Here is a 15,116-nt window from a genome sequence, read left to right as displayed (position 1 = left end):
ACAGCTACAGTGTACTTACATATAATAAATAAATAAATAAATCTTTTTAAAAAAAAGTTTCCCCAAGATTCTTCATGATCTTAAAACCAGGTAAACCCGGCATGGTGTCTAACACTTGCACTTGCAGCACTCAGGAGCCAGAGGCAGGAGGATTACTATTGATTTTAATGTCAGCTTGCTCCACTTGCTTGCTACAGTTCCAGGCCAGCCAGGAACTAGATAGTGTAACCCTGTCTCAAAAGGAGGAAAACAAACAAAAAGACCAAAATGCAGGCAAAGGCTCTCCAGAGCTCCAGTGCCTGCCAGGTGAGAGCCAGTGAGATGGCTCAAGTGAGTAAACTGCTTGCCAAACAAACTGTAAATAGAGGAGCACAGAAGTTCAAGAATAAAGTGGAAGGTAACTAATCTTGCCTGTCTTTATTTCAGTTAAATTATTTCAGTTATTATTCAGTTAAATATAGTTATGATGATGATGATATGTGTGTGTGTGTTTGAGGTGTGTAGGAGTACTCAGGCCATAGCACCTTAGGAATTGGCTCTCTCCACATGAGTCCCAGGGATCCAACTCAGGTTGTCACGCTTGGTGACAAGCTCCTTTACCCACTAGGCTTTCTTGCCAGCCCATATTTTTAAAATTTAAAATTCAAAATGTTTTGTACAAGTATACTAATAATGAGCTTAAGTCATGACTAAAACAATGGTTATACTGTAACCTAATAAGCACTAATCTTTGTTCCACTCTCAAACCCTTAAGAGCAACATTCTAAACATCCAGGGCACCCAGCCACAACAACCTTCTGTGTCTAGACAGGGATCTACTATATATGAGTGGGGGAAGCTCAAGGAAGAGAAGGCCCAGCTACAGAAAGAAGCTTCTTCTGAAAGGCAACATGCTGACCTCAAAGCTTGCAATCCAACTTGGTTCATGGTGGAGATAATTACTGAACTTTGAACTACTTTTCTGTTCATTCATTTGACATGAATCATTAAATATACTTTACCATTACCAGTATTTCAATGACAAATAACAGTAAATCTTTTGTGCTAAATGTTACAGTACATTCCTTCACTTCCAACATAGCTTAAAAGAAGAGAAAAATTAGAACAGAAATACAACTAAGAATTACAAAGTAAGAAACAGTAATAATAAAAAACTGAGTCAAGCTGGGAATGTGGCTTTTAGTTGATAAGCTTACCAATCATGCATGAAGAATGTATGTTTACATATAGATACATGTGTGTGTATGTGTGTATATGTGTATGTGTGCATGTGTGTGTCCAATCATTAAAATAAGCATCGAGGGGGCTGGAAAGATGGCTCAGTGTTTAAGAGAACTGACTGCTCTTCCAGAGGTCCTGAGTTCAATTCCCAGCAACCATATGGTGGCTCACAACCATCTGTAATGGGATCTGATGCCCTCTTCTGGTATGTCTGATGACAGCTACAGTGTATTCATATAAATAAACTTTAATAAAAATAAAAATAAAATAAGCATCAATGTGCTCTAAACACTAAGAAGTCCAAGCCCATGAAAAGATGCTGAACAACATCAGTCAGAAAGGAGATACAAATCTACAACCAGACACACTTCAAATCTACATGATAACTATAATTTTTTAATGGAAAATATGAAGTAGTGGCAAATATATGCAGAAACTCATATTTTGCTGGTAAGGGATACAAAAAGGTGCTGCCACTCTAAAAAACGCTTTTGTGTGCTTCCTTTAAAATGTAAACATAATTATTGTTTGAGCTAGCAATTCTACTCATACTCAAAAGCACCAAAACCAGACTTAATTTACACATCAATCTGTTTAAAGGACACTGTGATGACCAAACTGTGCAATCTTGGTATAAACACTATTATTTACAATTGCCAATAGGTGGGAATAACCAAGTATCTATCATTGCATGGATATACAAAATGTGGCATATGCACAGAACAGAATATCATCTAGTCATAAAAAGTAATGAAGAATACTGTAACATGAATGATCCTTAAGAGCATTATACTAAGTGAAATAAACCAAACAAAAGGCACAAATGCTGTCTATTTCCACTCAGGAAATACGTGGAATAAGAAAATAGGGAGACAGACAGTTGGGTAATGGTTATTAAGGGATTCAGGAGGTAGGAGCATGGATAGTTATTACTCTATGGGCAGTCTCATTTTGCAGTAGGTAAGTTTTTTGAAATAGACAGTGGAATAGACAACATAATAACTGATGCCACTAAATTGTAAATGGGCAAATGTTTGTCTCTGTGTGTGTATGTGTGAGAGGTGAGAGGTAGAGAGACAGAGAGACAGAGAACTGAGGGTATAGTTCTTATCTAATAGACCCCAGACCCTGGGTTGAAGCCCCAGTATCATGTGCCCACTGGAGTCCAGAGTCACATGCTTTTAATCCTAGCTCTCAGGAGGCTAAGGCAGGAGGATCAAGAGTTCAAAGCCAGTTTCATCTACAAAACTAGACTGTAACACAACAAAAAAACAAAAACAAAAAACCCAAAACAATCTTTTTGAAGAGATGAAAATATTGTCTGTTTCTTCCTCCCTCCCTCCTCTCTTTGCTGACAGCATCCTTGTATAGCTCAGGTTGCCCCAGACTCACTACACTAAGCAGCAAAGGATAACCATAAACTCCTGATCTTCTTGCCTCTCATCTGTTCAGCACTATGACCTCAGGTGTAAGCCATCAAGCTTGATCACAGAACTCCATAAATTATAGGCAATCACTCTAGCAATGGAGCCACATCCCCAGTCCCACATTCTCTGTCCTAACTGCTGTTGTGCCAGTTCTGTGACTGCTATTTTCCATAATCAAAAGAAGTGTTCAGTTTGGATGCCCAGATGTCTAGATAAATAGATTTATGGATTTTTATATGTAAAACATACTTCAGAAACTATGAGTGGGGCAAAAAGAGCAACTGCAGTTAGTGGGGCATATGTAGTGGTTCACACTCTGTAATCCTTGCACTTACAAAGCTGGAAGCAGGGATGCCATAAATTTAAGGCCAACCTAAGCTACAGAGAGAGCTCGCAACTTAAAAAAAAAAAGCAAGCACTGTCATACCAAGCATTTTAGCTCAGCACGCACAAAATCTAGTCTGAAAACTCCATGACAGAATACTCATCTAACATGCAAAGGGAGGAAGGGAGGAGGTCTATTCTGACAAAAGAGGGCCATTCCAAGTCAGATATGGGATACACACATGTAATTTCAGCATGCCGAGACTAAGGCAGAAGGATTGGAGGGTGTTCAAGTCTACTCTAGGTTGCCAGTGAAAATCTGTCTCCCACTCCCTCCAAAAAGAAGAGGAGAGGAGAGGAAAGGAGAGGAGAGGAGAACACTGCATATTCCCTGGAGCTAAAACCTACCCTTTTCCCTCTTAGCACTGTAGTCTAAAACTGATTTATACAGTAAACTATGAAGTGATTTTTAAGAAGTTATAAATTCTACTATGAAGATATATAAAGTGACTTAATAAATAAACCAATGCAGTTATGGTTACTCACAGCATTGTGGTTTCGTTTCTAAGAATAGTTAGGTCTCCATCAGAGCTTATCTTGTAGGAAGAGCATACATGTTTACTTACTCTCCCAAACTGAAAATAGAACATTTGAAAAGTATTTTCCTGACTTCTAAGTAGACTGCTTTTTTTGAAACAAAAATCACTCTTGTGCCATTCCCTTCTCAACAGAAGGCATTACCAACCCTGATCTCCACTTGGGTGTCTCCTCTCATTCATTTCCTCTCATCTGGAAAGAAGATTGTGATTTTGCCTTGTTTTCTCATTACACAGCGGGACTTTAATGATGATTTCTTAGATACATGTAAGTGGCCTACAATGTAACTCTAACACTCATGAAGCTGAGACAATAGGATTAATCTAAGTTCAAGCCCAGCATAGGCTATACTTTTGAGACCCTGTCTTGATAGGGGAGGGAGGGAGGGAGGGAGGCAGGCAGGCAGGCAGGCAGGCAGGCAGGCAGGCAGGCAGGCAGGAAATCAGCTGTGCACACCTGTAATGCCAGTACTTGGGAAGTAGAAGCAGGAAGATTAAGAGTTCAAGGCCACATAGCAAATTCAAGGCCAGTTTGTATGCTGTGGCCCTATCTCAGAAAAATGTTGTCATATGGATTATAATTGGTCTTTCCAGGTTGGACTATAAACTTGCTCATTCTTTGAAAAATACTCCACAACTGTGCTACACGTTATTTATGTAAACATTCAAACAGCAATTTAGGAAACACAATGAAAAGAACACTGGAGCAGTATTGCAGGACCTGGGTGCAAACAGTGCCTTTCTAGACACTATGCTAAATAAGTCCGAATATAATTACACTTCAGTTTTCTTCTCCAAGAAAACAAGAATCTTCACTATTTATTTAATCTTGATGACTAAAGCCATTACTTAAACTATAATCAACAATCAATGCAAATATCAGGCTCTTATGTTGTTGGTCTAAGTTTGTGATTCTCAACCTTCCTAATACTGCAGCCCTAATGCTGTTCCTCATGTAGTAATGACCCCCCAACCATAAAATTTTTTGTTGCTATTTTATAATGTAATCTTGTTGCTATTATGAATAGCAATGTAAATATCTGTGTTTTCTGATGTCTTGGTGGCCCTTGTGAAAGAGGGTCATTCAACCCTCAAAAGAGTTGCACCCCACAGATTGAGAATCACGGGGTCTAAGTTAGCTACTTCTAGTGTCTGTTTCTAACAAATTTCAATGTATACCAAATTAAGTGAAACAAATTTTTTTTTTCCCTATAGTGTAACTGTTAAGCTAGGTATGGTGGTGCATGCCTATAATCCCAGGTACTTAGGAGGCTGAGGCAGGCCAGCAAGTTAGTTCCTTGGCAACCTGAATTACATAGGAAGACTGGATCTCAATAATAAAGCCAGGTATAGTGCTTCACGTCCATAAAGCAGTACTTGAAGGGCTGGGACATAAGGACTACCATGAATTCAAGGCCACTTGGGCCTATATAGTGATCTGGGCCAATCTGAGCTAAAGTATATTACTCCATCTCACAGTATGACTTTCAGAAAGCACAATTAAATAGTATTTTAATATATTCTCAAAATCCAAAGATCTACAGCTAAGCCAACAAAAACTGCTTTCAAATCTATTTAAAAAGTGTTTTAAAATTCCATTTATTTTGTATCCAAATAGATAAAAAAGAAATGCAAGATCAATTCTGCTGGTACCTGCCATCCTAACCCTTGGTAGATAGAAGACAGGAAGAGCTAGACTTCCAGGTCCTCCTTTGCTACAATCTGAGGCCAGCACAGGCTTCATGAGACCCTACCTAGAAAAGCAAAAAGGAAATCAGGTAGTTCACAGTTGTATTTATATCCCTTTTAACTGTGTATATCTTGTTCTTTTTTAATCTATCACATCAGAAAGAAAACATAGGCTAAGCACGGTGGCACTTGCCTTTAACTCCAGCAGTCAGGAGGTAGAAGGCAGATCTCTCGAGTTTGAGGCTTCTCAATGTGGCAAATTCCAGACCAGGGCTACATAGTAAGATCCCAAGTGAATAATGTCCCACCAATTTCAAACAAAAATCCTAGTGCCAGGGATGGTGTAATATACCCCTTAATAGGTTTGTGGGATAAGAAAGTACCCAAAGCTCCCCTTCCTGCTCCCCCCTAATACAGGCTATTGCTATTGCTCTTGGTTGCAAACCTAAGTAATAAGTCACTATTGCTAAAGACAGAAAACACTTCTGGTTGCAAGACATGCAAACATCAAGCTAGAACTGAGCTGGAAACTTCTGCCTTGCTGCCTATTTTTTATGATGTCAAAAGGCATTGTGCAGGTTACTAGAAGAGAAATCTCATCAACACCCTTATCTGCTATGAATCCTGTGAGCTATAAACCAATCTTCTGGCCAAGATGTGCCCACTGGTGCAATAGTGGCATGGCTGTTGTCTTAGTTAGGGTTACTATTGCTGCGATGAAACACCATGAACAAAAAAGCAGATGGGGGTTAGGGGGCTTATTTGGCTTATGCTTCCAAATCACTGTTCACCACTGAAGGAAGGCAGGACAAGAACTCAAACAGGTAGGAACCTGGAGGCAGGAGCAGATGCAGAAGCCATTGAGGGTGCTGATTACTGACTGGCTTGTTCCCCATAGCTTGCTCAGCCTGCTTTGTTGAGGCAAATTAGCCAGCACAGCTGTTATGGGGACAACCAACTGCTTCTAATTGGATTTGAGGCCCACTCTATTGGAATTCATGCTTGTACTTGTACTGTAAATGGAAAGAGAGGTCACAAGCCCAAGGAGAGGAACCTATTACTGTTGTTTTGCTAAGTGGACAGAGTACTGAACTAACTTCTAGATCTTTATGCTGTAGTGCTATTCTCAGTGTAGGTCAAGAAAGCTTCTGTTTACAGTGGATGTAAATTATGAAGAGCTATATGACTAGTTAATGTGCTGAAAACAACTGACTGCTGAGGGTTCAGAATTAAACAAGACATCAGTACCACCACTCCAAAGTTCAGGTAATACGAGGAAGAAAGGCTGAAAGAATTTAAGAGCCAGAATATGGGAGGGAATACTGTAAAACAGTCTTCAGGGCGTGACACGGCTGCTGTATCCATTACTCACAGAAGCATGGCACAAGACCTGCATAAGACTGGGCCCATTAACATTCTATCATGGATTTGGAAGGGACTCATAAACTTGCCCCACTCTCAAGGAGCTATAAGAATGGTTGCCAGGGGTGGGAAGTCATATTCCTCAGTGGTGCAACCCCTAGCTAGCCGTCTCTACTTAAGTAAATAACCACCCATCCACACTCATGCAGACAACCTTAATTAAAATTTTCACAAAAGGGAAAAAGGAAGACATGGAAGTTGTTGGGAGGAAGAAGAGGTTCACTGGGAAGGATAGAAATAACAGAGGATTAACAGGGGTGGAGATGGAAATATCATAGTATATATACACATATATATATATTATATATAACATTATATAATATATAATAAATATATATGTGAAATTAAAAATTTAAATAAAGAAACATTGCAAAAAAGATAAAAGGTATACACAAATGCACAAAATAAAGATATAAAAACTGTGACTTCATGGCCAGATGTGCTGGTGCAGGCCTTTAATCTCAGCACTTGGAGACAGAGACAGGTCCAGGACAGCCTAATATATGTAGTGAGTTCCAGGATAACCAGAGATATGCAGAGGGACCCTGTCTCAAAATAACAACAACAAAAGCAAACAAGGAAACAAACAAAATTGTGACTCCCACATAAGCAAGGAAAATCAAGAGGTTTCTTTTAGCTTCAACCATAGTCCTATGAACAATGTGGAAGACACCTATTGAGAGCAGAATTTCCAAGTGTGACCATGATTCCTGCTAAAAGAATATTGTATATAAATACTATTGAATAAATACCAGAGCTTTTAGGCACTTTTCTCAATTACCTTACCACTTGCAAGAAAGCTTAGGATCTGATCACCTTTACCCATGTTGCCCTTGTTAATAGAAAGAACTCATTCTGTAAGCCTCATTTTGGGCATGATCTTTCTCATCAGACCTGCTCATTTCTTTACCTCCCAACCCAGGAGATCACATCCTTCTTTGGAACTTTGAATTCACCACTGTCTTTATAACCAACTGGCTAACCTGTCTTCCTAGGTGGATTGAACAATTTCTACTTTGCTTTCTTTCTCTCTTTTCCTCCTCCCTCCACAGTTTACAACTGTCAAATGAAACCACCAAACTAAAGGGGATATGGCTCAGTGGTAGAATGCTTGCTTAGGCCCTAGGTTTAATCCCTAGTACTGGGAGGGTAGGGTGTGTGTGTCCAGATTAAACAAATCATCAAATTCTGTAAATTCAGCACACTAAAATATCTTCAGTATTTGCCTGTCTTGGAAATATGATCAATTAGTAAAACAGATTAAGTTGTCTTATTAAATAAAGCAAGGTAACTTCATTCTGAAAGTGCTGAGAATCAAACCAGGGCCTGTGGTTAGACAAGTTTCCTTAGCTATACCCCAGCTCACAGAACTTTTGCTGTTTTGATTTTTGTTTTTGGCGACAGTCTTCTGTAGCTCGGGCTCATCTCTACAGGTAATGTGGTTAAAGCATTTAAGAAAGTGCTTTGCACCTCTCCTGATCTGAAGGGTTGATGTGATGCTGTGAGGCAAACTCTGAGCTCTTAGAAACAGCCTGTCTTTAGGTAGAAATGCACTGAATGTGCCGAACTTATTACATTCCAAACAATATGCCAGATTTACTCTTGGGCACAGAAATGTACACAGCAACATAAAACTGAATGGAAAAATTTGGAGCTCTAAATAGATGCAACAAAGAATTATACACTTACACAGCTAATTACAGAAAGTTGTTTCTAAAATCCTGAAAGCAAACAAGTCAACCTTTGAGCTCTATAAAAATGAAAAAAGATTGAGACCACTAAAGTATAATGTTTGCAAGTTAGACTGCAAGCAACATGTACACCAATCCTAACCCAGCTTTGCTTCCTTTATATTATCATTTTTAGAGACAGTGTCTCACTAGGTAGCCTAGGCGGACCTTAAATGTGACTCTCCTACCAGTGCTCTGCAGTGCAGACAAGCATTGCAATTATAGGGTGCACCACCATGCTCAAGACAACGGAGGTTTTTACAAGACAAACTGCTTTCAAAATGAATTCCGCCAGCACCCATGGGACTCTGTGGAAGTGCTGTATTTATTATGTATCTATGTTAAAAATCACTTGGAAACTAAGCTTGAGTTAACAAATATCTCTATATCCGTTACAATGCTTTTCAGTATTCAAAACACCGAATGCCAAACTTGCAGGCAGTTTCAAGAACTTGAAAATTTCAACCAAGGCACTTCAGCGTGGTCTGTAACCTTGAATAACCAACTCCGATTACAGCAGAGCTACTTAACAGTTTCTCGTGGAGAATGAACCATCAGGGAGGCAAGAGTACAAAGTCTTCCCTGGAACCAGTGTTCCAGGACCTCTGCGCAGCCTCTCTTCCCCAACACTACTTCACCAACTCCCTAAGAATAGCCTTTTATTTTCTGTCCTTGTGGCTTGAGATGTTCCACATTCAGTGATTTTTTTCCCCCCAAGGCTGTATGCTTCCTGACACCTACCTGGAAAGATTTAGGGATACTTCTTTAATAAGTAATCTTGTTCAAACAGGGATGCTTCCTTCGTGTCACTGAATTCAAACACCCACTGGCTAAAATAAAAATATAATAATTAGGACTTCTTCTATCAGGACAACACGGGGAAAGAACTACCGTATACACTCCCCTCCTCTTCAATTATTTCTTGTTCCTCAGTCACTCAGGAAGAGTTAAATATTCTTATTTTAATACCCTAGCAGAAAGATGATGCACTAAATATACACAAATATCAACTGCGTTCCCAAAGCAAGCAGATTCTGGATTTTTGTTTTAAGGTAACGAGGTGAAGGGTCTCAGGAGAAGAAAAAGAACCACCCGAGGCTCTAAAAACCGAGCTGGGAGAGGAGAAGGAAAAGGCCATAGCAGAAGTTCAACAGCCACTCTCCAGAACAGTCGGGACAGGAGCCTGGGACCGCCACCGCGGCTCCCTCGCTGTCCCGGGGGACCGTGGGGTGGCTTCCCCTCCCCCCCCCCAGGGACAGCAGCGTCCGGCGGCCCGCGACAAAGGGGCCTGGCGCGGGGCGCTGGCGACCGTCGGGTGGGGGACGGGGCCCCGAGGAAGGAGTCAGAGAGGATGGAGTGACCAAGGGGCACGGCGGCCGGGTCCCTCCCCTCTGAGTCCCTCGGCGGCCGCGCAGAGCCAGGCCCCGCTCCGCACGCACCGGCCGCCCCTCACCTCACGCTGCGGGAGTCTTGGTCTTCACCGCAACCCGACCCTTCGCGCCCTCCAAGGTCCGAGCCATGTTTTTCTCCCGCCTCAGCTGGCTCAGCCGGCCGCTGAGGAGAGCTTCGACTGACTCCGCGGCCAGCCGAGCACTGCACGTCACTTCCGATGGTACAAGCACCGCCCCCGTGCTTGAGCGCCTTGCGATTGGCCGACGCGGATGGCCTACCTGAGAAGGCGGGCGGGGCGCAGGCGGGGCTTGGAAGGCAGCAGCGGGGAGGTTGCGGGCTGGAGGGGTTGCCCCGGGGAATGGGTGTCTTAGGCGCGGCCGGCCAGGGGCCTCTCGGGGAGGCTACCCCGGGACTCCTCCTGGCCGGCCTCGAGCTCCGAAGCGCCCTTTGTTCCCGGGCCCTGTCCCAGCACCGCGCGCCGCTGATCTCTGGCTTGCGGTTGCCTGGTTTGAGGTTTTGGCTCCAGGCCGCCCAGAGATTAGCTTGGTTTGGAAGACAGAAAAAGAACAGTCGAGACGAAATCTTTCATTCCCTCCAGCGGTCGGCGAGCTCTCGCGGACGTTCAGGTGCTTCGAACTTTGCAATTAGCTCGTCGTGTGGGCCCTGGAAAGGGTGGATGCGTGCGTGCGGCGTTCTCGCCTTGGTGTTTGCTGACAGCCCCGCCGCGGCCAGGTGGGCAAGGTTAGCCCGGTAATAACAGCGCTCGGCCAGACATCACACCCAGGCCCCATAGTAATCATACCTTCCTCGTGAGCGCGGACTGCAATTGGGCTTGTAAAGAGTTTAGCACTCTGTTGTCTGATTCAAAACTGTGAAGCAGATGGGAGAATTATTCCCGTTTTACAGATTGCAAAAGACGACTGTCGGTAACTGTCGGAGGAGAGGAATGGCAACGTAAACTGGCAGAGTCTGCCTGGGTTGGGATTTCGAAGTGTATTCCCAGCATTTCCCCCTTTCCTTTAGTAAGAGAGGAGAGACCTCTGATCCTTTTCGTTTAAATAAACACGCTTGCACTTCTAGAGACTGGATGAAGTTCTGCTTGAGGGGGAAGCGGGAGAAGGGGACAGGGAAGGAGGGGAGGGAAGGGAATATGAGAATGTGGCATCTTCCTGTAGTCCAAGCAGAAGCTAAGACAGAAGATTACTCTAAAGCTCAGCAGTTCAGGACCTGTCTCCAAAAACAAACAAACAAACAAACAAACAACCTAGCTCAGTGGCAGTGCACCTAAGTAGGTTCAGTCTCCAGCACTAGCTGAAAGCAAAAAGGAAAGGCAATCCTAGGGAGAAGTCTAGGAGCAACTTCTGGCTGTACCCCCCCCCCCCCCGCCCCTAGCTGTCCACCAGCCCCACCTCCACGCCAGCTTACACACCCCAGAGGAATGTCCCTTAGGAATCTGCTCAGCTCTACAGCATTGTTCTGCTTTATCTTCTCATCAAAGGAGGAATTTATACACTTGGCAGCTCTTCCTCAAGATTTAAAAGGGTGAGGAAAAGGAATTCTCTCAGGACTGGCTTCCTACCTTCTGCTGGAGAACAGAGTGTGCCTTTAGGAAAGAAAAGAAAACACTGAGTCTTATGGGAAGATAACTTGGTTCTCTCTCTCTATCTCTATCTCTCTATCTCTCTCTCTCTCATCTCTCTGAGAGAGAAAGGGAACTATCTTCTTTTGGTTCCTGGTAGCTTATGCCCTCCCTGGTTTGACTCAAACAAATCCTTGTTGAAATTCTGACTTTCTCATTTATTTTGGCTTTTGTATGGCCCCACAGGTAGGCTCTGGTCACCTAGGAAGTGCAGTAGACTGAGAAGCTAAAGACTTAGGTAGCTTCCAATTGCAAATTGCTGGGTGTCAAGAAGCTGGGCTAGGGGCCCTCTCTCAGCCCCCTCCTCTGTCTGGCAGTGGTGCCTGCTGATGGTTGTTAAACAATGCGAACAGGCTTGTAAAGAAAGTGCAGACCTTGCTGCTGTCCTTTGAGACCGATTAGACACTAGCTAACAGCTACTCTCTCCTACTGGCTTCAATTTTAAGACTTGATAGTAAAAAGAAAAAAAGAATTAAGGGGTTGCATTACATTTTAAACTGCTCCAACCTTAACTTCCCACAGAGAACTTCATGGCATAGCCAATACCCCCCAACTTCTTCCAGTACCAAGTACGAAATAGGGACCCTTTCTCTTTTACCATATATAAAAAGAATGGCTGACATTTATTGAGCATTTTCTGAAACCAGACCCAGTTCTTTGGATTGCCTTACTGAATCCCACCCACAACCTGAATGAAAAGGGGCCATTATGTCCTTGACTTATACTTGAGCACTTTGAGGACCAGAGAGAAAAGCAATTTGCCAAAAGCCACCCAGCTATTAAATAAGAGTCCAGGGTGGTGCATGCCTTTAATCCCAGCACTCTGGAGGCAGAGGCAGGCAGATTTCTGAGTTTGAGGCCAGCCTGGTCTACAAAGTGAGTTCCAGGACAGCCAGAGCTATACAGAGAAACCCTGTCTCAAAAACAAACAAACAAACAAACAAACAAAAAAAACCAGTCCAAACCCAGATCTTACCACATAGCCCAACCTTTTTAACCCTCTCACTGCCCTTAAATTTTAACAGGCCATCAATAGCTAGGCATGGTTGTGCACCCCTGGAAGTCCAGCACCCAGCAAAGGCAAGTAGATCACCAACTTGACCAAATAAATCCTTTGCATGTATATGGAGTCTCTGAGTAGCACAGTGACCCACACCTATAATCCCGGTACTTGGGAGTAGAGGACAGAGTTGAATAACTAGGCCACACAGTGAGACTCTTGTTTCCAAAAATAGATGTACCCCAGTGGCATATCACTTGCCTCCGATGTATAAGACTCCGGGTTCCAATCCTGACTCTAGACTCTTTAGAAATCATCAACTATGGCAAATAACATTGACACGGATAAGTGACACTCAGAATAGTGAATTTGTAAACCATAGAAGTTCGTGAAAGGAATCAATGCTTGCCTTAATCCAAAGAGGGGACTGGGTGTTGAGGGAGCATAGGGAGGATATGCTGAACCCTGACCTTCTGTCGAGTGTCTCGACCACAGCTCTATGCCGAGGATACGCTGGGCAACAAGGCTATCTCTGTCCTCTGAGCTTGGAGCACATGGGAGACAAGCACTAAGTACCCAATGAAATGATCATTTACTCTCAATTGCGATAAGCAGTGAAGGAAAATTACAGTGTTCTTTGATTTAGAGTGAAAAGCAGGAAGGCCTTCTCTAGGAAGTGTCATTGAGCTGAGTAGAAATTAAGGAGGTTGGACATGCTGGCACACATCTGTAGTCCTAGCCCTTAGAAGACAGAGTCAGGAGAATTAGAAGTGCCATGCCAGCCTTGGCTACTTGTCAAGGCCAACCTGGGTTACATGATACATGAGCTCATAGTTTTGGTGGCGAGTGTAGCTTTAACAGCTGGGTCCTTTCTCCAGCTTAAAACCCTTCTCAAAAGGTGGGAGGGAAGAGGAAGAAATGGAGGGACAAAGGGAAGCCTACACAGAGGGAACTGTGTGCAAAGAGGAGGAGCAAAGCTCAGCAGAGGAACTGAAAGGCCAATGTCATTGTTACAGTGGGAATAAGAGGGAAGTGACTCTTGTTTCCGTAATGAGTAAAAACAAACATCTCATGCTGGGGCTTAGAGACAGTGTTAAAAACTTAGGTCTTGGGGCTGCAGAGATGGCTTAGCGGTTAAGAACACTGAGTTCAATTCCCAGCAACCACATGGTGGCTCACAACCATCTGTAATGGGATTGGATGCCATCTTCTGGTGTGTCTGAAAACAGCGACAGTGTACTCATATACATAAACTAAATAAATTTTTTTAAAAAAAAATTTAGGTCTTGACAAATGATAGTATACACCTGTAATCTCATCACTTGGGAAGGAGAGGCAGAAGGCTCAAAAGTTTAAGGCCAGCCTGGATCATATAAGACTTTGTCTCAAAAGCAAAACAAACATTCCTCCCCTCTCCTCCTCCCTCCTCCCCGCCGCCAAACTATTTGGAGACTGGAGAGGAGACTCAATGGATAAGAGTGTGCAATACTCTTCTAGAGGACTTGAGGTCAGTTCTCAGTAACCCTGTCAGACGGCTCACAATTGCCTGTAACTCAAAGAGCTCTGATACCTCTGGCCTCTTTGGGTGTCCATACACATTTAGCACAGGCTCATGCAGAAATAAAACACCATATAATTTACAACTTTTTAAAATGAAATGAAAATTTTTAAAAGTTAGCTGGGTGTGGAGGTACATCCCTTTGATCTCAACACTGGGTGTTTTAGTTAGGGGCTCTTTGCTGTGACGAGACACCATCACCACAGCAACTCTTATAAAGGAAAACATTTCATTGGAGCTAGCTTACAGTTTTAGAGGTTTAGTCCATTATCATCATGGTGGATAGCATGGCAGTGGGCAGGCAGACATGGTGCTAGAGAAAGAGCTGAGAGTTCTACATCCTGATCTGTATGCAGTAGCAGGAGACCATGTACCACAGTGAGCATAGCTTGAGCATCTAAGTCCTCAAAGCCTTCCCCTACAGTAATATACTTTCTCTAACAAGGCCACACCTATTCCAACAAGGCCACACCTCCTAATGGTGTCACTCCTTATAGGCCAAGCATTTAAACACATGAGTTTATGGGGACCATACTTATTCAAATCGCCATTCTAGGGAAGTAAAGGCAGATGGATCTCAGAGTTTTAAGTAGCCTGGTCTACATAGCGAGTTACCAGTCAACTAAGCCTGCATAGTCAGACACTGGATTTCAAGCTCTCAAATGGACATAGTTGTACTTTTTTGAAGATTCCATATAGTGCCGGGAAAATGCCATAGATGGGGCTGGAGAGAATTCAAGTAGCCTACTTTGGAAATGAGGACAAATATCTGTGCCTTGGACTTTGCATAAGACACAGTAAATACTATGCTGACTAGACCAGGGTTTCTGTTTTAGGAGACAGTCCAGCTGGGGAGAGTGACTTAGGTCGCATGGGATGATCATTCATAGAGATCTTTCCAAATAACTCTGGAGGCCCAAGAGAGATGCATAGGGAAGATGGAAGATTGCTAGTTATCTTTGGCCTCCATGTTTATTGATACTCTAACTAAGCAGCTTAAAGGAACATGCCTTTCATATTTTCTTTGGATCTGGAATGTAAGCCTTGCTCAGGTTGGTCCTTCAGCTATCAGTCTCATCATTTAATGGCTTAATGGGCAAGGGGGAGAGACCATATGG

The 15,116-nt window shown here is 43.0% G+C and overlaps 1 protein-coding gene and 1 long non-coding RNA gene across 3 annotated transcripts in view; one reads left to right on the top strand and one right to left on the bottom strand.

The window, feature by feature from the left end:
- Window positions 1-9,995, bottom strand: part of Pik3c2a (phosphatidylinositol-4-phosphate 3-kinase catalytic subunit type 2 alpha) — a 96,352-nt gene extending 86,357 nt beyond the window's left edge. The window contains exons 1-2 of one of the 2 annotated variants that reach the window (XM_085841370.1): window positions 9,863-9,995; window positions 9,151-9,239 (exon numbers count right to left, since the gene is read on the bottom strand). The gene's annotated coding sequence lies outside the window, so the exon portion shown is untranslated. The remainder of the gene's footprint in view (window positions 1-9,150; window positions 9,240-9,862) is intronic. The other variant, XM_085841371.1, reaches the window with a different exon arrangement.
- A 103-nt stretch (window positions 9,996-10,098) lies between these two features.
- The window catches only part of LOC147002869 (uncharacterized), a 59,335-nt gene continuing 54,317 nt past the window's right edge, over window positions 10,099-15,116 (top strand). The window contains exon 1 of the long non-coding RNA XR_015048067.1: window positions 10,099-10,427. This is a non-coding gene — a long non-coding RNA (uncharacterized LOC147002869). The remainder of the gene's footprint in view (window positions 10,428-15,116) is intronic.

This window comes from Mus caroli, unplaced genomic scaffold (genome assembly GCF_978045245.1).
Source record: "Mus caroli unplaced genomic scaffold, Mus_caroli_1 scaffold_8, whole genome shotgun sequence".
Lineage (NCBI taxonomy): Eukaryota > Metazoa > Chordata > Mammalia > Rodentia > Muridae > Mus > Mus caroli.
The sequence above is the reverse complement of the archived record's forward strand: the minus strand, read 5'-3'. Positions and strand labels throughout refer to the sequence as shown.